At 42.8% G+C, this 21,339-nt stretch overlaps 1 pseudogene; it reads left to right on the top strand.

Moving 5' to 3' along the window:
- Positions 1-3,399: 3,399 nt before the first annotated feature.
- On the top strand, positions 3,400-4,660 carry LOC138089670 (creatine kinase B-type pseudogene; annotated as a pseudogene).
- Positions 4,661-21,339: the final 16,679 nt, after the last annotated feature.

Genomic DNA, 21,339 nt, shown 5'->3' with positions numbered 1-21,339 from the left:
AAAGCACACTTTCCTTTCCACCAACCTGGCCTCTTTATTGACTTTAGAGCAACAAGTAGCTGGTCATCATGTAATTAACCCTTTCCACCTGCTGGGGCTTTCAGTATTTATAAGACAGCTCACAGGATATGGCTCAGAATATTATCCACAGCCCTTGAGGAGGAACTAAAAGTCCTTGACTCTGCTTAATGACTAAACTAATATTATTTTCTCCTGTTTGACTGTGTTCCTTTGCTTCTGCATTTTCTCGCTTCTCTGATTAAACTTACTCTTTGGCTAAAGTTTTTCTACAGACAAAAGGCAGGTGGAGGACACACATGGTGAAAGATCATAGGATCCTGCTCCATTTTACTATAAGAAAGTTCAATTTTAGCAATGATCTTTTTTAAGAAGTATGTTTTGACTCATCTGGATTACTTTCTCATTACCAAGACTGCCCTATAATTCAGTGCTTGCATTTGTGTTTGCCTTTCCTGGTGGCTCAGATGGTAAAAGAATCTGCCTGCAATGTGGAAGACCGGGGTTCGATTCCTAGGTTGGGAAGATCCCCTGAAGAAGGGGATAGCAACCCACTCCAGTATTCTTGCCTAGAGAATCCCATGGACAGAGGAGCCTGGCAGACCACAGTCCATGGGGTCACAAAGAGTTGGGTACAACTAAAGTGATGAACACTTTACAATCCTATGGTGCCTAAGGACCACCTGTAACCACGGTCTTTATCTAACATATGTGGTGGGTAACAAGCATGACCACCATTCTGTTGGCATATTCTAACATCAAAAGACTAGTTTGGTTTTGCTTACCAGATGAAAACATTTTTTTCCTTTACAATTTAAAGATATTTTTAATAAAACAAGACTTTATTTCCTTAATTTACTTATTAAACTGAGGTTGATTTAATGATAAGAAATGTAAAGCATCATGATGTACATACATGCTCAGTAGCTCCGTCAAGTCTGACTTTTCACAACCCCGTGGTCTGTAGCCTGCCAGGCTCCTCTGTCCATGGGATTCTCCAGGCAAGAATACTGAAGTGGGTTGCTGTTTCCTCCTCCAGGAGATCTTCCTGACCCAGGGATCAAAACCATGTCTCCTGCACTTTGGCATTGCAGGTGAATTCTTTACTGCTGAGTCACTGGGGAAGCCCCATCAAAATGTATTCCTTGGGCTAATGGGAAGAAAATAGATAGAAATGTAATGTTATAAATGATTCAATGTATAACAAGGTAGGTTTTATGGTACTCCAGTGGCACTGGGAAACAACGTGGTTTGAATAGAGAATAGAGTTCCTAGAATTCCGGTATCACAAAGCAGATTGAACTGAACTTAAAACAAAACAAACAACAACAAAAAAGAAATAAATAACACTGCGGCATCAGAGTCAAATGCACTTTGCCAAGAAACATGTTGCTTACATGTATACACTGTTAGAATAAATGCAGCAACCAAAACTCAGAGAAGTCTTTTGGTTGAAAAAAACTTTCTAAATCTCCAATATTGGGATATACTATAAATGTATAGGTCCATTTGAAATGAATACATGTTCTGAAAGGGCATCAATATCAATAATAGTAAGGACTCCAATGATGTTCCACTACATTGAAGGTCAAAGGAATCCAATCCACAAATGACATCTAAAATATTTTTATATTAAATTCAATGTTATAAATTTTGTCTCAACAAAGAAATTTTTCATACTAAATTGATAATTAGTCTTCATCTCAGTTTTATAAATGTACATACTTTTCTCTATTATCATAATAGACTTTAAGTCAACACTGAAAGTGCAAGGAATTTGGCCTTTCAGGGAGGCCTGGGCTTTAATTCAGTTTGAGAAACCCAAAACAGATACTATCTAAAATGTTTTCCAGCTATACTTTTCTACATCTCTGACCTTTTAGCATCATCACCATGGACCCCATTGCCAGCCAGTATCTTGCACAAGCATGCTGACAGGGATCATGAAAAGAAACTGAGATTCAAAAAAAGTAACCTGTCATCACAACTGAGATACTATCACAAAGCAATTGATGCTAAGACTCTCAGGTCATTTTCCTATAGAAAAGAGAACATGGATACATATTGGTTGGCATCTAATTCATCTACTTCATTTGAAAGGTATTATCCTAAAGAGAACTATTTTATAAACAAAGCAATTTTCCCTAAAATGAGACTGAGTGGAAAGTTAATATAGCTTATTCATAATTCCAAACTGTTTATCAAACACCCACCATTGAAAACAAATTATCCAGATATATGTCATCTAAAATTTTCAGAGAGCACAAGCAAGAGGCAGGCAGGATTCTGACCTTGCTGGGCATGATTGCTCATGCTGAATCTCTTCTTGCTATCACAGCTTAGCAGTCCATCTAAATGAAATTCACATTTCCAGTGCTTATGTTTCCAGAGCTTCTAAGTCAAAGTTCTCTTTGACCAAGGAGAATTGAAATTTGTATTGCTTATTGCTCTTGTCTCAATATATGACTATCTTTGGTGATCCCTACTAGTTTAAAAAAATTCTTTATTCCTCTTAATGCCAATAAATGAATAAACATATCCAGTTTTTTAGCACTTAGGAAGCACTTGCAGTAATGCTTCTGCCTTTTAAAATTAAATGGAAACTTTGTGTAGAGAAAGAGATATTTACCACCCACATGATGATCGGTTTCCCTGGTGGCTCAGAGGGTAAAGAATATGCCTGCAATGCAGGATACCCAGACTCGATGCCTGAGTGGGGAAGATCCCTTGGAAAAGGGAATGACAACCCACTCCAGAATTCTTGCCTGCAGAACTCCATGGACAGAGGAACCTTGTGGGCTACAGTCCATGGGGTTGCAAAGAGTCAGACATGACTGAGCAACTAACACACACACACACAATTGAATTCAGCATGAATTAGATTGTTTGCAACGTCTACCAATAGATTTTGCTGAACAAAAAAAAAAAAAGGCTTTGTGAACTTTTGAGGTTGGGTTTGCTGTGTGCTGTGTGCTGAGGATGAGACGCACTGAGCACAGAGACAAACGAAAAGAGAAACAGACCTGGATTCAACAGCTGTCTTAGGCTTAGCTTCCTCTATAGCAAACTGTGGGTTTTCTGTTTCACCACAGGGATTTTGAGAAAATTATAATGCATGATATACATGAAGTATCTGCTACAAAGTACTCAATATGTTATCTTTATTTTTCAATACTATCATTACTATCATTACTACTATGAGAATTATCATTATTAGCACAATACTTAGCACTGAGTCTTTCTTGAATAAATCTTAATTCTCATCCATTTGACTCAGGGTATAAGAATCACTCGTGGCTGTTCGCCTGCGCCGCGCCCTGAGCTGCAGACTAACCTAGAGCCCCCGCCCCTGCCCAACTGCTCACCCGCCGCCGCCATGCCCTTCTCCAATAGCCACAACACGCTGAAGCTGCGCTTCCCGGCCGAAGACGAGTTCCCCCTCCTCAGCGGCCACAACAACCACATGGCCAAGGTGCTGACCCCCGAACTGTACGCCGAGCTGCGCGCTAAGAGCACCCCGAGCGGCTTCACGGTGGACGACGTCATCCAGACCGGCGTGGACAACCCAGGCCACCCCTATATCATGACCGTGGGCTGTGTGGCCGGCGACGAGGAATCGTACGACGTGTTCAAGGAGCTGTTTGACCCCATCATTGAGGACCGGCACGGAGGCTATAAGCCCACCGACGAGCACAAGACCGACCTCAACCCCGACAACCTGCAGGGCGGCGACGACCTGGATCCCAACTACGTGCTGAGCTCGCGGGTGCGCACGGGCCGCAGCATCCGCAGCTTCTGCCTCCCCCCGCACTGCAGCCGCGGGGAGCGCCGCGCCATCGAGAAGCTCGCCGTCGAAGCCCTGTCGAGCCTGGACGGTGACCTGGCGGGGAGGTACTATGCGCTCAAAAGCATGACGGAGGCGGAGCAGCAGCAGCTTATCGACGACCACTTCCTTTTCGATAAGCCCGTGTCGCCCCTCCTGCTGGCCTCGGGCATGGCCCGCGACTGGCCCGACGCCCGCGGCATCTGGCATAACGATAACAAGACCTTCCTGGTGTGGATCAACGAGGAGGACCATCTGCGGGTCATCTCCATGCAGAAGGGTGGCAACATGAAGGAGGTGTTCACGCGCTTGTGCAACGGCCTCACCCAGATTGAAACGCTCTTCAAGTCTAAGAACTACGAGTTCATGTGGAACCCTCACCTGGGCTACATCCTCACCTGCCCGTCCAACCTGGGCACGGGGCTGCGGGCCGGGGTGCACATCAAGCTGCCCCACCTGGGCAAGCACGAGAAGTTCTCTGAGGTGCTCAAGCGGCTGCGGCTTCAGAAGCGAGGCACAGGTGGTGTGGACACGGCCGCCGTGGGTGGGGTCTTTGACGTCTCCAATGCGGACCGCCTGGGCTTCTGGTGCAGATGGTGGTGGACGGCGTGAAGCTGCTCATCGAGATGGAGCAGCGGCTGGAGCAGGGCCAGGCCATCGATGACCTCATGCCGGCCCAGAAGTGAGGCCCTGGCCACATCTGCCGCCTCCACCAGCTCCTCCGCTGCTTCCTAACTTATTGCCCAGGCCGTGCCCACCACGTGCCCCGGAGGCTCACTGTGTGGTGGCTGAGCCCTTAACCTTGCTGTAGAGACTTCCGTCACCCTCGGTAGAGTTTATTTTTGTGATGGCTGAGATGTTGCTGATGCTGAAATAAACTAGGGTTTTGGCCTGCCAAAAAAAAAAAAAGAATCACTCGTGTGTGTGTGTGTGTGTTGCTATTTTTTTATTGTAGTCTAGTTGCTTTACAAAGTTGTATTAGTGTCCACTGTACAACTAAGTGAAACAGGTATGTGTTTACATATATCCCCTCTTTTTGGATTTCCTTCCCATTTAGTTCACCACAGAGCATTGGGTAGATTTCTCTATGCTTTATAGTTGATTCTCATTAGTTACCTATTTTACACATAGTATCAATAGTGTATATATGTCAACCTCAATCTCCCAATTCATCCCATCCCCACTTGTCCCCCTCCCAGTATCCATACATTTGTTCACTTACAGAGTGAAGTAAGTCAGATTATGTGTATATAATGCATATATGTGGAATCTAGAAAAATGTTAGAGATGATCTTAGTTGCAAACCAGAAATAGAGACACAGACATAGGTCTGCTAAGGTCAAAGGTCAGCTAAGGCATTTCTAACCCTTCCCACATCTCCTCTGCTTAACCTGGGCCCACTCAGTGCAAGTTAAACTCACATTGTATAGAAATATCAGTTCCCCTTAGGGTCCTTGAAGACTTTGTGTTTCCTCCTCCACTCATCCTCCTCCTTGCATGAAGATTAATGTAATTAAATTTGTATAACTTTATAATTTAAAAAGTTCATTCACCTACAGTACTGCATTTAATTCCTAGAATGTCTCTGTTCTTTTTATCTCTGTTTCACAAATGAGAAAATTAAGGCTCAAAGAAATAATAACCCAATAATAATAACAGATAACATTTGTTTCAGGCACTGTGCTGAGTATTTTCTAGCCATTACTCAGCAAATCCTCAAAGCAATTCTAGTGGTATGATAGGCACAATTCTGGAATGGCTGACAAGCCCCTCTGCCCAGCCCTTCTCACCCATCTCTTGTATGTATTTTTTTCACATTCATTTATTTGGCTGCACCAGCTCTTAGTTGCGGCCTGCAAACTCTTAATTGTGGCATGTGGGATCTAATCAGGGATCAAACCTGGAAGCCTTGCGTGAGGAGCGTGGAGTCTTAGCCAGTGGACCAATAGGGAAGTCCCCCAGGTACATACTTCGTACAGTCCTTGCTACTGTGAATCTGGTAGCTTTGTCCTGGAAGGAATTAAAAGCAGCCCTAGCCCTTTGTTCTGGTCCCCTACCTGTCACCTTAAAATCTAAAAACTGAAGGATTAACAGCTGTGACAGCCCATCTAGAAGCTTCCCCACTGGGCTGGTACCTATGCCTTTTCTATCATTAAAACTTTTTTGATATTAACACTGATGAAAAAGGCTCACCAAATGTCCATGATATCCACTGGTGTCCTTTGTGGGAAATGTATCCTTTGGGTTGACCTCAGTAAAACATAACATGTATATGATTCACAGGCCAGCAGGCTCATATTCACCAGGCCTCTCTGGGATTACACCATGCATATGCCTAGATGACCAAAATTGTCAGGACCCAGGAGGCTGAGTTTAAGGCCCTGGCTTTTGGCAGAACACCTATCGTTTTCAGACCACCAGGCTTCCGACTTTCTCCCCATAATGTCAAGCTGATGTCTGCTATTTCTTGTAGAAGTTAGTGTCATACAGCAGAGGAAATGACAGGTTCAACTTGTGGTGACACTTTTCCAGGGTGGGCTAAACATGGACAGCAGAAGCGAAAACAGCAATTCAGGACCAAGTAATACATCACATACTCCAAACACCGCTAAGAAAGAGGAGATTAAAAAGTCACCTAGCAGCCAATACCCATATATTGAATTCTGCAGGCCAGAATTCTGGAGCGGGTAGCCTCTCCCTTCTCCAGGGCATCTTCCCAACCCAGGGATCAAATACAGGTTTCCCACATTGCAGGCGGATTCTTTACTGCTTAGCCACAAGGGAAGCCCATGAATACTGGAGTGGGTAGCCTCTCCAGCAGATCTTCCTGACCCAGGAATTGAACCAGTCAAGGCTATGGTTTTTCCAGTGGTCATGTATGGATGTGAGAGTTGGACTGTGAAGAAAGCTGAGTGCCGAAGAATTGATGCTTTTGAACTGTGGTGTTGGAAAAGACTCTTGAGAGTCCCTTGGACTCCAAGAAGATCCAACCAGTCCATTCTGAAGGAGATCAACCCTGGGATTTCTTTGGAAGGAATGATTCTGAAGCTGAAATTCCAGTACTTTGGCCACCTCATGCAAAGAGTTGACTCATTGGAAAAGACTCTGATGCTGGGAGGGATTGGGGGCAGGAGGAGAAGGGAACGACAGAGAATGAGATGGCTGGATGGCATCACTGACTCGATGGACATGAGTCTGAGTGAACTCCGGGTGTTGGTGATGGACAGGGAGGCCTGGCGTGCTGCGATTCATGGAGTCGCAAAGAGTCAGACATGACTGAGCGACTGAACTGAACTGAACTCCCGCATTGCAGGTGGATTCTTTACTGTTTAGCCACAAGGGAAGCCCATGAATACTGGAGTGGGTAGCCTCTCCAGCAGATCTTCCTGACCCAGGAATTGAACCAGGGTCTCCTGCATTGCAGGAGGATTCTTTATCGGCTGAGCTACCAGGGAAGCCCTATCCATATGTCATTGAGTCTTATACCATAGATCTACTATAGCTTATGCACTTTCTCAGAGAAGAGACTCCTGCTCTTTTCTATATTCACTTGCTCTTTTATGCAAAACTCTAGCAAGTGGAATACAATATATTATTTCTGTGGAAGATGGGAAGGGAGGAGGAAGGGACTTGAGCCAGAAAAGACCACCTGGTCATCTTCTTGTAAGGGGAGTAGAGTGGCTTTGTGTATCAATGAGCAAATATCAAGTTTCAGACTCAAATAAGGGAGAAAGACTCATGGAAATTCTAGAAGGGGTAAAGCCCTGGCAAAAGTCACTCCTGGTGCTTCCGCTTCAGGCTAAAAAAATGTAGAGCCACCCACCTAGAGGTTAAAGAAAGTCATGAACAAGAAACAACCCAACAGATGGATCATTAATTAAAGTTCACTCAGTGTGGAGGATGTACTAAAGCGTGATAGCCAGTGGGATGCTGGTAGACTGGTTCTCAAAAGCCAAATAGACGCAAAGGCCCCGAAAACCAGAAACCAAAACAAATAAACAACAACAACAAACCACCCTCCCCCCCATCAAACTAACCCAAAACAAAAAGCCTTAATTTTAGCATTTGCTGACTTCTAGTGTAAATGCTACTACCACTATGGCTGATTTCAAGCTACTAATAGTTTAACAATCAGCTTGCAAAGTTCTGAATATTTAACAGACTCAGACTCTTCTCTGCTCAGTTTTTAAAAGCCAGTTCTTGCTCCCCACTGCAAGAAATGGTAATATGATGGTCCATGCCTTATATTTAAAAACTGAAGTGAAAGTAAAAGTTACTCAGTCGTGTCTGACTCTTTGTGACCCCATGGACGATACAGTCCATGGAATTCTCCAGGCCAGAATACTGAAGGGGGTAGCCTTTCCCTTCTCCAGGGGATCTCCCCAACCCAGGGATTGAACCCAGGTCTCCCACACTGAAGGTGGATATTTTACCAGCTGAGCCACCAGGGAAGCCCAAGAATACCAGAGCGGGTAGCCTATCCCTTCTCCAGTGGATCTTCCCGATCCAGGAATCAAATTGGTGTCTCCTGCACTGCAGGCAGATTCTTTACCAACTGAGCTATCAGGGAACTAAAAGACATATTCAAAAACTTATACATTTTTTCCATCAAAATAAAAGTATTTCTAAAACAAAATAAAAATATTTCTCAGAGAAGTCAGTTCTCTGAAATCTGAACACTGGCTGTCCATGCTGATTCAGGCCCCCAGGTTGTCAAGAAGAAAGACATATGGGGTACAAGTAATATTCAAAGATTTCAAAACTGAGTGAATACAGCAATCCACAGATTTAAGAAACCAACAAATCCCAAGAACTTAAAAAATAAACAAAAACTACACACAGATAGATGCACTGCATTGAAATTACAGAACTTTAAAGCAGCCTAAGCAGCTAGAATTTTAAAAACTGACTTATCAACAGCAAACATAGATGCCAAGAATCAGTGAAATAATTTCTTCAAATATGTGGATCAAAACTGACAAGTAACCTAGAACATCCAACCCAAGAATGAAAGGAAGGAAGGATGGAAGGAACAAAGGAAGGAGGGAAAGAATGGAGAAAGGGAGGGGGGAGCAGAGCGAAAGAAGAAAGAAGATACTTCTAAGAATTAGGGCAAAATAAGACGTTTCAGACTAACAAAAACTGAGAAACTGGCACCAATGGCTGCTCTTCAAAGAAAATTCTGAAGTTTGTACTTTACTGAGAAAGAAAACTACCTCAGATGAAAGATCTAAGACACAAAAAAGAGAAAATTTCCCTTTGGGAAGATTTTTCAAGACCATCCCAAACATAGCTGCTGTCTGTTTTCTGCTTGCACACACATGACAATCATACCCACAAATCCAGTGAACATAGGGACCACCATGTCTGAATCTTTTCTTTAGTGATGGAACCAGCCCCTGAAATTCAATATGATTTGTGTCTTACTATCTTGACCAGTGGCTGGAGTGGGGCAAGAAAGCAGATTCAGATGTTTTCCTCGGCCTTTCCCATAATAACTCTGAACCTACTCTCCAAGAACCTAATTGGGGGGCAGGCAGGGGAGAAGGGGAAGGTTGATTAAAAAGAGCCCTGGACTGCAAGGCAATTCTGAGAAATTTCAGCGAGGCTAATGGTAAGGCCCTGAGCTAAGATTCTTCCTTAGGGCAGCTCTTTGTAGGACGGTTATGCTTCCTACACTGCGCTCAGTCACCAGCTGGGGGCTGGGTAGAGGAGGCAGAGGCAGTTTGTCTGTACAGAAACTGTAGTCAAGGAATAAACTTAAGAGAAATGAGAAAATGCAGAAGTAAAGGAAAAGAGGTGTGGTTGACCCGGAGGTGTGATCACAGGGCTTGTCCACCACCAGCCACGCTTGTCCAGGTGGGTTCTCTAGAAGGACTTCTGAGCACAGCACTTGATGCTCTCCACAGAGAAGAAACGGCACATGTGTTCTAAGACAGGGGTCCCCAGCCTCCAGAATCTCATGCCTGATGATCCGAGGTGGAGCTGATGTAATAACAATAGAGATAAAGTGCACAGTAAATGTAATGTGCTTGAATCATCCCCAAACCATCCTCCCCACCCCCATCCAGAGAACAATTGTCTTCTAGGAAACCGGTCCCTGGCCAAAAAGGTTGGGGACCACTGTTCTAAGTACCAGAATATTTGCAGCACAGTGTTTATAATAACCCCAAACTGGAAACAACTCAGATGTCCATCAACAGGAGGGTTGATGAATATATGTGGCATGAGCTAACAGTGGAACACCATTCAGCCATGAGTGGACCACTGGGCACCCACAAGGATGCATCTCATTAGTAATGTTGGACTGAATAAAGGAGGTCAGAGGGAAAAAGGGATACATTGTTTCCATTTCTATGAGTTCAAATATAAGTAAAATTAAATGATATATTCTAAATGACAGTCTCTTGAATTCAGTCACTCAGTGGTCTGGTCAGCAGCATCTGGACTGTTTCAAGCACAATTAGTCTTCAGTTTCAGGGTCGGTTTGAGGCTCCTTTGAGGCCAGTTCTTGGAACTGCAGCAGCTTTTGCCATGGCTACAGTCTGGTCATCACATAGTTAACTTTTTCCACCTGGTGAGGGTTTCAGTATCTACAGAACAGTTCACAGGATATGGCCCAGAATATTCTCTAGAGCCCCTGAGGAGGAACTAACTAACTGTCCCTCACTTTGCTAAATGACTAAACTATCATCATTTTGTCCTGTTTGGCTGCTTTTCCTTTACTTCTGCATTTTCTCATTTCTCTTAAGTTTATTCCTTGACTACAGTTTTTCTACAGACAAAAGGCAGAAGGACATGATGAGGGGATGAGGGGAGATGGGAGTATCTGTCCTGGGAAGGCCCCATAGGGTCCTGCTCTGTTTCAGGAATAAGTACTACAAACCATCACAAATTAATTTTTTAAACATGTGGCAGCAACAATATATTAAAATGGCATGAAATGACCAAAGGAACAAAAGCAAGAAGGAAAAAAAAGAAAGATCAGGCTATCAATCATGGTGATTGCAATGACCTGGTCATATCCCCGCTTTGGAAACACCATCTCTCTAGTTCAAAGAAAACTAATCATTCTTTTTTTTTAAGGTTTTGCCTACACATTGCCACTGGGTGGTGCTCCCAGTCCACGGTCGCATCTTGGAACTGCGGGGAGCAAATTAAAAAGCAGGCAGCTGCTGACTGGTTTTCAGACATTATGAACAAAACATTTAAAATATTTTTTCTCTTGTATTGATGCATAAAGAAGCACAAACACCGAGGGAAGGAAGTGGCTATCTTTAGAAAGAACAAAAGCATCTCTGCAACTGTGAAAAACAAAACAAAGCCAGCCAACTAGGAAAGAGGCTGCTGAAACAACTTTCCAGAGATCAATAATGTTCAATCTCCTTTGACTGAGGGCATGACTGGCAGCTTACAATAATGACAGAATCAAAGTCCTTGCACAGAGGTGTTTTTTTTTTTTTTAATCAGCTTTTCTAGTTGCACAGAGGCCTCCTCTGCACCTACATTTTGCATGTGTACACTGTGTAGACTTGTGCATCTTACATTAAACACGTTCCTACAAAAAAGGCCAAGGGTTGCCCTTGGGGCCCAGACATCTGTCTGGCTCCAGCAATGCTCCCCTTGGGAAAATCAAATATAAAATGCTATTCAAACAACCAATTATTGCACTGCTTTAGATAAGGCGACTTGCACTTTCCCCCATTTGTCAAACCCCTGAAAGAAAGGGTTGCAAACCAGAAGAGGAAAGAGTAGTGAGCTTTTCATTACCTACAGAGCCTGTGCTGTAAGGTCATTTGATGAAAAGAAGATGGGAATCAAGTGTATCTTGACTGGCTCTAGCATTTTCTTTTTTTTTTTTTTTTAGCATTTTCTTTTGTAGCTATGCTAATATTTTTCCAATGTTCAGTTTCCTTTTATTGTACAGATTTATCTAATACATGCTTAACAAAATGTAGTTGGGTAATACTAAAATAGCTGATAGTGTCAGGCAATTTTAAAAAAATTGACACTTAATAAGCTTGTACATGCCAGGTGCTGAACAATTTACCTCCTCACTCCCTTTAATACAACAACCCTATGAGGAAGGAATTATTATCTCCACTTTGCAAGTATGGAAATGAAGCCTTATCAAGGTTACGTAACTTGCACAAGGATGGATGGCTAGGAAACGCGGTGCCTGACTCAGATGAATCTCTGCACCAAAGTGCATGTTGTTCCTTTTCTACGAGAACATTTAACTGAGATTTCAGGGTGTCCTAGTTAAAGAACTCAGTCTCAGGGAAGGTGTCCTGGTTAAGAGCTACCTTTCTGGCCCTGCCCCATTAGTCCCTGGGTTCCACAGAGCAGTACTGCAATCTGAGGATGAAAGAAGTCCACGTCCCAGCTTCCCAAAGGGATATTTCACCCCTAAGCATGTCATAAGCTCAGCACGTCGGCATGCCCTCCCCAGCCAGTGGAAAGTCTCATCAGACAGTTGGGATTCTGCTGACCTCCATTTCCATCCCATGGCAGTGACTGGAGAGTACTCCAAATCTTACTACTTGTAAGACGTGGGGCATGTTACTTACCCTCATTTCTGTTCTTAAAACTTCAAAACACAAATAATAACAATACCTACCTCGAAGGTTTTTGTGAGAATTAAATGAGCTCACTTGGTATATAATGCGTTTCCCAGGGGACGCTAGTAGTAAAGAATCCATCTGCCAACGCAGGAGCTGTAAGAGATGTGGGTTCAACCCCTGGTTCAGAAAGATCCCCTGGAAGAGAAAATGGCACCCTACTTCAATATTCTTGCCAGGGAAATCTCATGGACAGAGGAACCTGATGAGTTACAGTCCACAGGGTCACCAAGAATATAACACAACTGAGGGTCTGAGCACATGTACGTATATAATGTTTCTAACAGTGCCTGGCGCAGGCTATGAGCTAATAGATGTTGATCGTGACCATTATCATTAATTCAGCAGCTCAAGATTTGCACCCCTTTTTAAATCACAACCTTTCTTTCGCTGCCACCACACATACTACTGATCTACCATGAAAGTATACATACTACTGGTCTACCAGGAAAGCATTTTCACTTTCAGGTCCCTTCCTCTCCAAAGAACCTAGCAGTTGCCTGGCAGACTATTGTCACTATAATGTCATTAGGTTTATGACACTCTCCATAATTAAAAAAGATTTTTTAACCATAACTCTACATTTTCTAGAAACTAAAGATCTGTATTCTTAGTCTACAGCCCAATACTTTCAACAGTCTGCTCCCAACCTATCTTTGCAAGCTTCTGTCCCCAGTTCTTCTCTCTTTATTCCAGCCTCATTACCACCCTATGAGTTTGTACACACTACTCCACACATATGCCAACATGCCCATTTCCATCTGTCAAAAGTTAACATGTGTTTAGCCATAGGTTAAATCTTACTCTTCCCTCAGCCTGAAGCAACTTTTTTTCTAGTAAGAATTCCCATAGCTTTCTCTTTTGCCCACTCATTTATTTCTCTACACTTATTCATGTGTTTTGCTGTTAGCCACTTCTTTTTCTCAGAGAGATTATAAGAAAATTGAAGGCAGTGATTGTTGACATTGTATACACATCTCCTTCAATTTGTGAAGGGTTTATATCCAGATAAACCCAGCATAAGTTGAAAATATCAAAAGTCGGAAGTCCGTTTGATACACCTAACCTCACGAACATCACAGCTAGCTTTGCATACCTTAAATGTGCTCAGAACATTTACATAAGCCTACAGTTGGGCAAATCATCTAACACAAAGCCTATTTTACCACAGGGTGTTGAATATATCATGTAATCTATTGAAAACTGTACTGAAAGTGAAAAAGAGGATGGCCGTAAGGGCACAGGATAGTTGTGAGTGTTATTAGTTACTTACCCTGGTGATCGCCTGGCTGGCTGGGAGCTGGGGCACACTGCCTCTGCCCAGCATCCCAGCAGAGGATCATACCTCATTGCACCAGTCCAGGAAAAGACCAAAATTCAAAAGGTGAAGTATGTTTTCTATTGAATGTGTGTTTTCTTTTAAGTGAACTAGAGAAATGGATTCTTCCAGAGGAATATGGACCAGGTTACTGCAGTTACCATGACGGTTATCCTCACGTCTGTGTATTAATTTCTGTAGCTAAAGGTCCTAAACTAGGATATGAGAAGCTCTGAAGCATTCTTTCAGGAGAACAAAGCTGGAGAGAACTTCCCTTTCAGCCTAACAGGAATCTTAATTTGTGGTCCTGAGAACCTGAAAATTTAAGTGGAAAGATCTAAGAAGGTGGGTGTGAGATGTTCAGTCTTTCTAGATTTCCTGAAGTAGTGAAGTACAGCTAGAAGTCCTAAAGAAAAATAGCAGCCTCACTGGCACCAAGTTCCGAGCAGATAAATTTTTCCTAAAGGTTCTAGTCAATGAAGGGGCTTCCCAGGTGGTGCTAATGGTAATGAACCCACCTGCCAGTGCAGGAGACATAAAGAGACATGGGTTCAATCCCTGGGTTGGGAAGATCCCCTGGAGGAGGGCATGGCAACCCACTCCAGTATTTTTGCCTGGAGAATCCCATGGTCAGAGGCTACAGTCCATGGGATCGCAAAGAGTCAGGCACAATTGAAGCAACTTAGCAGGCACTAGTCAATGAAATACTCAGCAACCTCTTAGGGTATAAGAAAGTGTGCTATCACCAGGAAATATTAGGACTGACCAAGAAAGAATATACTTTACGTGTGTGTGTGTGTGTATTTTTAAATAGTTTTAACAGTTTTGAATAAGGAGTTATTCTCTAATTACCAGAGTCCCCTAGTCAAAAAGTTTATAAAATAAAATGTGTGCTTGCTTAAATTTGCATGGCTTCCCAGAGGTTTGATTTTGATCTTCCAAGCACTGATCACTCTGAAGAAAATACAGCAAGGGAGCCCATGTCTTGGGGTGTTTTTTGACACCTCATAATACCTGCATTGATCATCCTGGGTGGGTAATACTGCATAAGCTCAATAGGATTAAGGTTAACTTTTTCTTCATGCTATATATCCATTGCATGGATATATATGGGGAGCCCTGCTGCTCATGGTCACTATGGGACCCAAGCTCATAGAGGTTCCATCATCTGAAACATTGCCCTGGAACAGTCCCTATGGAAGGCAAAGAGAATTCACCCCAGCCCAGAAGTGACAGGTCACTCTTTCATGCACAGCTCATTGACCAGAAGTGGTCACATGGCTCCACCTATCTTTAAGAGGATAAGTTTACCCCAGATGTCTTAGACACACTGCCCTGCATTTCTGCTCTAGTGGATATCAGTGTCCATGTCTTCTGGAAAAGGTATAGAAGACTCAACAATCTGCTTAAATAAGTCACATATGGGGAGAATTGAGAGTCCAAATGGATGACCTCAGTGTGTTGAATTCCTGGATCAGAGATTAAATTCCTTCCAAACCACATCAACATCTGTCTCTTTGAGTTAAAATAATCTTGTAGACCTTCTTTGATACGTTGATTAATGGAACAGTGAAGTAAAGTGAAAGTCGCTCAGTCGTGTCCAACTCTTCGTGACCCCAGTGGAATTCTCCAGGCCAGAATACTGGAGTGGGTAGCCTTTCCCTTCTCCAGGGATCTTTGCAACCCAGGGATCAAACCCAGGTCTCCCGCATTGCAGGCAGATTATTTACCAGCTGAGCCATAATGGAACAACTACAGAATGTGACATTATCTCTTTACATTCTGAATGGAGAATAGTCAGACAATAAACATCGGAGTTTGCTTGCTTGAAAGCAAAGGTAAAGACAACATTTTCCTTTGTGCTGTGACTTCATGAAATTGTTATTTGCAGTGGTAGTGATTTGTTGTATTACCCGTGTCCTAAGAGGAAGAACATGCATGAATAAGAACCCCATAACCAGCTTTCTTCACATAAAAAAAATGTGAAGTGACATGACAAATGAATCTACTAAGAAATGCCTCTCATTTGAGTGAAGCCAAAACTCCAGAGACCAAAAGCAATAATCATTGCTACTTTCTCCTGCTGATGCTTAGCTCAAGATGTTTATTCAAGAGAGTTGAGGGGAAAGAAATACAAAATATAGGATTTTCAAGCAGTGCTTTGAAATTAAGACTAACATCCTTAGGGAAAGGAATTTCAAAAGCACAGAAAAAAAAAAAAAAAGATGACACTAGTCCCCATTCTTACTTGAGTTCTTATTCTTATTTGAGGACCTTTATCATCATCTAGAAAAGGATTTCTCAGTCAACAGTGCACATTAGAAATATCTGTGGAGTTTTAAAGTTGTGCCTACACTTGGACTAAAGCATCAGGGATTCTGATTCAATGAGTTTGAGGGCACAAGCATCTGCAATTTTTAAAGTCCTAGATAAGAATATATGTGTGAAAAAAAAGAATGTGTGTGTAATATTTTTATTAAATATATATGAGTGTGTATATATATATATATATATATTTTTTTTTTTTTTTACTTAGGAAGCAGTTTTAATGGTATGACCTCTGTTACCTAAAGGAAAGTGGCATTCTGCATTTTATTCTTCAATGGAATTTACAGTCACTAATACATCCTCCATTTATTCAAATAGGGAAACTGAGTCAGACCACCATGCATACCACAGATCACACCTCATCGCCACCAAAAGAGCCATTATTAGAGCTGAAATCACACCTGGGATTTTCTTAACCCATAATCATTCCCAATTATTTACCACTCTATAAGTGATAATTAAATTCTGCTTGTCAGAGTTCCTCTCTGAATTGTGTATGGCCCCTATCTAGCTATGAGCATATTGTCAATTTGTGACAGCAAGATAATTAGCATTTATCTTCTCTTCCTATCTAGGCAAAAGCAATTCCTGTGTGATGTAGCCTTTGTCTCCCTTCACTCATCCCAGCCGCACCAGCCAACATTTTCTGCCTCAACACATCAGGTGATCTCTAGACAGAACAGGCCTGAACGGGTAGGAACATGGACTAGTCGGCTGCTCGCATGGAGCAGGCACCAGGGCAGGGATGCAGCGCTGGGCTTTGCAGCAGTCCAGTCTGTCTGGAAGAACTCGTGCTGCACTGAGGGTTGTCTGCTCAGTTTCAGGGAGTTCTACCATAAAGTAAGGAGTGTTTGGGGGAATCTGGTCCCCGGAAATTCAGAAGTCATTGAAATCTGGAGATCCACTCTAGCTACATGTTCAGAGTCTGGAAAGGCATTGAATTAGACCCCCTCTCTGGCTATGTGTCTCCTCAAAACTAAAGCCAAGGAATAACAAGCTGATTTTCATGGGATTCATCTTCTGCTTTAATATATATGGACAACTATCTTCCATAAATGTTTCATGAGTTGAAAGTCAGGAGAAATTTGTTACAGAAGTCTTTGATTAAGAAACATTTAAATAGCTTAACTGACTTTAACTACTGACTTTTTTTTTTTTTTACGAAAACATGGATATTTCTTTTGCTAACTCCCTTACATAGATTGGGCTTCCCTGGTGGCTCAGACAGTAAAGAAACTGCTTGCAATGCAGGAGATATTGGTTCAATCTCTGGGTCGGAAAGATCCCCTGGAGAGGGCATGGCACTCCACTCCAGTATTCTTGCCTGGAGAATTCCATGAACAGAGGAGTCTGGTGAGCTACAGTCCATGGGGTTGCAAAGAGTCGGATACATTGAGCAACTAATACTTAAATGCCTTAGCGGCACAGACCAGCCGCTTTGTCATGCGGGCCTCGTCTATATGTTTGGCTATGGCTCCCACATTTCAGAGCCCTCAGCACTGATGACTGTGCTGAGGACTGGACCACTGCCTCACACAGGAATGTCCTGCCTCAGAGAACATGGACCTCTTGCTTCTGACTGAAGTCTCCTTCCTCTTCCTCTTCTGCCTTGTAAAGACATGCTTATGGGGCAAAACCCAGCTTAGATATTGTGCACGCGTACATGCATGCTCAGTCATTTCAGTTGTATCCAACTCTGCAACCCTATGGACTGTGGCCTGCCAGGCTCCTCTGCCATGGGATTCTCCAGGCAAGAATACCATAGTGGGTTGCCATTTCCTCCTCCAGGGGATCTTCCCAACCCAGGGACTGAACCCGCTTCTCCTGCATTGCAAGTGGATTCTTCACTGACTGAACCAGCAGGGAAGCCTGGTTTAGACAGTATCACCTGCCTAAAGTGGTCCCTGCTTCAGACTCCTGCCCTAAGTTGAACCAATTACCCCACCCCTGCACCTGTGCCAGTCCCCTCAGGGAGTACGCACAGGCAGCTGAGGTTGAGAATCATTGTCTCAGGACTAGTATCTATTATGTGTTTATTTGAAATTCAAAGTTCTGTCTTTTTCAACTAGGTTGAATCCAACTAAGTTAAATGTAATGGATTTGTGGGCAGTTGTTTTTTCTTTTTGCCATACTACACCAGCTTGTAGGACCTTAGCCCCCCAACCAAGGATTGAACTTGCATCATCAGCAGTGAAAGCTCAGAGTTCTGACTACTGGACAATCAGGGAGTTCCCTAAATGTATTTTATTTTTAAGTGATATACACAGTATGATCATGATAGCCTGGATATTTATCCTTCTCTATGTGCTGTGCTTAGTCGCTTAGTCATGTCCGATTCTTTGTGACCCCATGGACTGTAGCAAGCCAGGCTCCTCTGTCCATGGGGATTCTCCAGGCAAGAATACTGGAGTGGGGTGCCATGCCTTTTTCCAGGGGATCTTCCCAAACCAGGGATTGAACCCAGGTCTCCCACATTATAGGTGGATACTTTACCATCTAAGCCACCAGGGAAGCCCTATCCTTCTCTCTCTCTCTCTATATATATATATACATACATATATACAATAAATTACTATAAATGGATATATTTATATTTATACTATATTTTAACATATTATATCTTACAAATATATTTATAAGTAAAATATTGTATATAAGTATATTTAATATACTATATATATTAAAATATCTGGGAATTCCCTGGTTGTCCGGTGGTTAGGACTTGACATTTTCAATGAGGCGGCCTGGGTTCAGTCCCTGGTTAGGGAACTAAGATCCCACTAGCCACACGGTATGGTCAAAAATATATGTGTGTGTGTGCTAGTTGCTTAGTCATTGTCTTACTCTTTGTGATCCCATGGACTATAGCCTGCCAGGTTTCTCTGTCCATGGAATTCTCCAGACAAGAATATTGATGTGGGTTGCCATGCCCTTCTCCAGGGGATCTTCCTAACATAGGGATCGAACCTGGGATATATATATATATGTATGCATATAAACATGTACAAATATAGCTATATATCTAAAACATATCTGATTATAATTATTGCTTGTGAGTGGCAGAATTATGATTAACTTTTGCATTTTTCCATATTGACAGACTTTTTTAATGAAGATATTTTAATAGCCATTTTTAAAGCAGCCTCCTCTGGCACTTTTTTTTTCTCCTGTGACTCTTTTGTCTAAAAATGCCCACATTTCTCCATGTCATTGTTCTCTACCACTGCATACCATTAGTTTTCTTTACCCTTACTGCCTAATGCTCAACATTCAGAAAACAAAGATCATGGCATCTGGTCCCATCACTTCATGGGAAATAGATGGGGAAACAGTGGAAACAGTGTCAGACTTTATTTGGGGGGACTCCAAAATCACTGCAGATGGTGACTGCAGCCATGAAATTAAAAGACACTTACTCCTTGGAAGAAAAGTGATGACCAACCTAGATAGTATATTCAAAAGCAGAGACATTACTTTGCCGACTAAGGTTCGTCTAGTCAAGGCTATGGTTTTTCCTGTGGTCATGTATGGATGTAAGAGTTGGACTGTGAAGAAGGCTGAGCGCCAAAGAATTGATGCTTTTGAACTGTGGTGTCAGAGAAGACTCTGGAGAGTCCCTTGGACTGCAAGGAGATCCAACCAGTCCATTCTGAAGGAGATCAGCCCTGGGATTTCTTTGGAAGGAATGATGCTAAAGTTGAAACTCCAGTACTTTGGCCACCTCATGTGAAGAGTTGTCTCATTGGAAAAGACTCTGATGCTGGGAGGGATTGGGGGCAGGAGGAGAAGGGGATGACCCAGGATGAGATGGCTGGATGGCATCACGGACTCCATGGACGTGAGTCTGAGTGAACTCCGGGAGTTGGTGATGGACCTGGCGTGCTGCGATTCATGGAGTCACAAAGAGTTGGACATGACTCAGCGAGTGAACTGACTGACCACAATTTGTACTCATGTACCTATTTATTCATTTGTTGATTTTCTGTCTTTGCCTGCTAACTATAAACTGCTCAAAGAAAGGACTATGCTATTTCACTCACCAGTGAACACTCACCAGCCTAACAGGGCCTGGCACAGATTGCTCAAAAATCCTTGTCACTTAATGAATGGCTGACAAATGAATATGTGATATAATAGAAGGGAGTCCAACATGCCTTGAGGGGAAAAAGAGAATGAATACTGTTAGAAATAATCCAAGGGACTTCCTTGATGGGCCAGTAGTTAAGACTCTGCTACTAACGCAAGAGCCTGGGTCTGATCCCTGGTCAGGGAACTAGATCACGTGTGCTTCAGCTAAGACCTGAAGCAGCCAAAAAAGAAAGATCCAAGAAGGTATCACAAAGAAGGAGACACATGAACTGAGTGTGGAAAAATTAATAAGAATTTCCTGGGCTGTGAAGAAGGAAAGCTTTCAAGGCAGTGAGAACACCCAGGGCAAGGGAACACACAATTGTGAAACAAAAGTTGGGTGTGACCAGCAGGTTGGCAGAGTTATATGAGGAAATGAGGAAATAAGGCAAAGGGATGGATCGGAGCCCATTGTAAAGAGTATTTTTTTTTAATTTTTGAGCATTTATTTTATATTGGAATACAGCCGATTAACAGTGTTGAGATAGTTTCAGGTGGACAGCAAAGGGACTCAGCCATACATATACTTGCATCCATTCTCCCCCAAGAACCTTGTAGGTCTTCTCCGGCAGTCCAGTGGTTAAGACTCCATGTTCCCAATGCAGGGGGCATGGGTTCAGTCCCTAGTCAGGGGACTAAGATCCTACGTGTAGTACGGTGCAACCGATAAAATAATAAAATAAATTTTTAAAAATGAATCTTATAAGTAGAGAGGATTTTAATTTACAAGGCAAACTTAATACAAGTAGACACAAGAAAAGGGGGACAAATGGCAAAACTCTGGGAAATACCTTTCTGAGGAAGTAGAGAGAAAACGAATTTAAACAGAGCAGTCCAAGAGAAGGAAAACCAAGAGAGGAAAGTGTAACGTGAGGCAGGGAAAAAGAGAATTTTAAGGAAGAGGCCAAGAGTGTCAGATGCTTCGAAGAGACCAAAGCTTTCAAATTTGCCAAATAAACAGATGAGTAGTGACCATTGAGGGAGAAGGAAATGGCAACCCACTCCAGTATTCTTGCATGGAGGATTCCAGGGACAGAGGAGCCTGGTGGGCTGCCGTCTATGGGGTCGCATAGGGTTGGACACGACTGAAGTGATTTAGCATG

Source organism: Capricornis sumatraensis, chromosome 13 (assembly GCF_032405125.1).
Source record: "Capricornis sumatraensis isolate serow.1 chromosome 13, serow.2, whole genome shotgun sequence".
Classification (NCBI taxonomy): Eukaryota; Metazoa; Chordata; class Mammalia; order Artiodactyla; family Bovidae; genus Capricornis; species Capricornis sumatraensis.
Note: the sequence above shows the minus strand (reverse complement) of the source record. Positions and strands in the feature narration are given on the sequence as shown.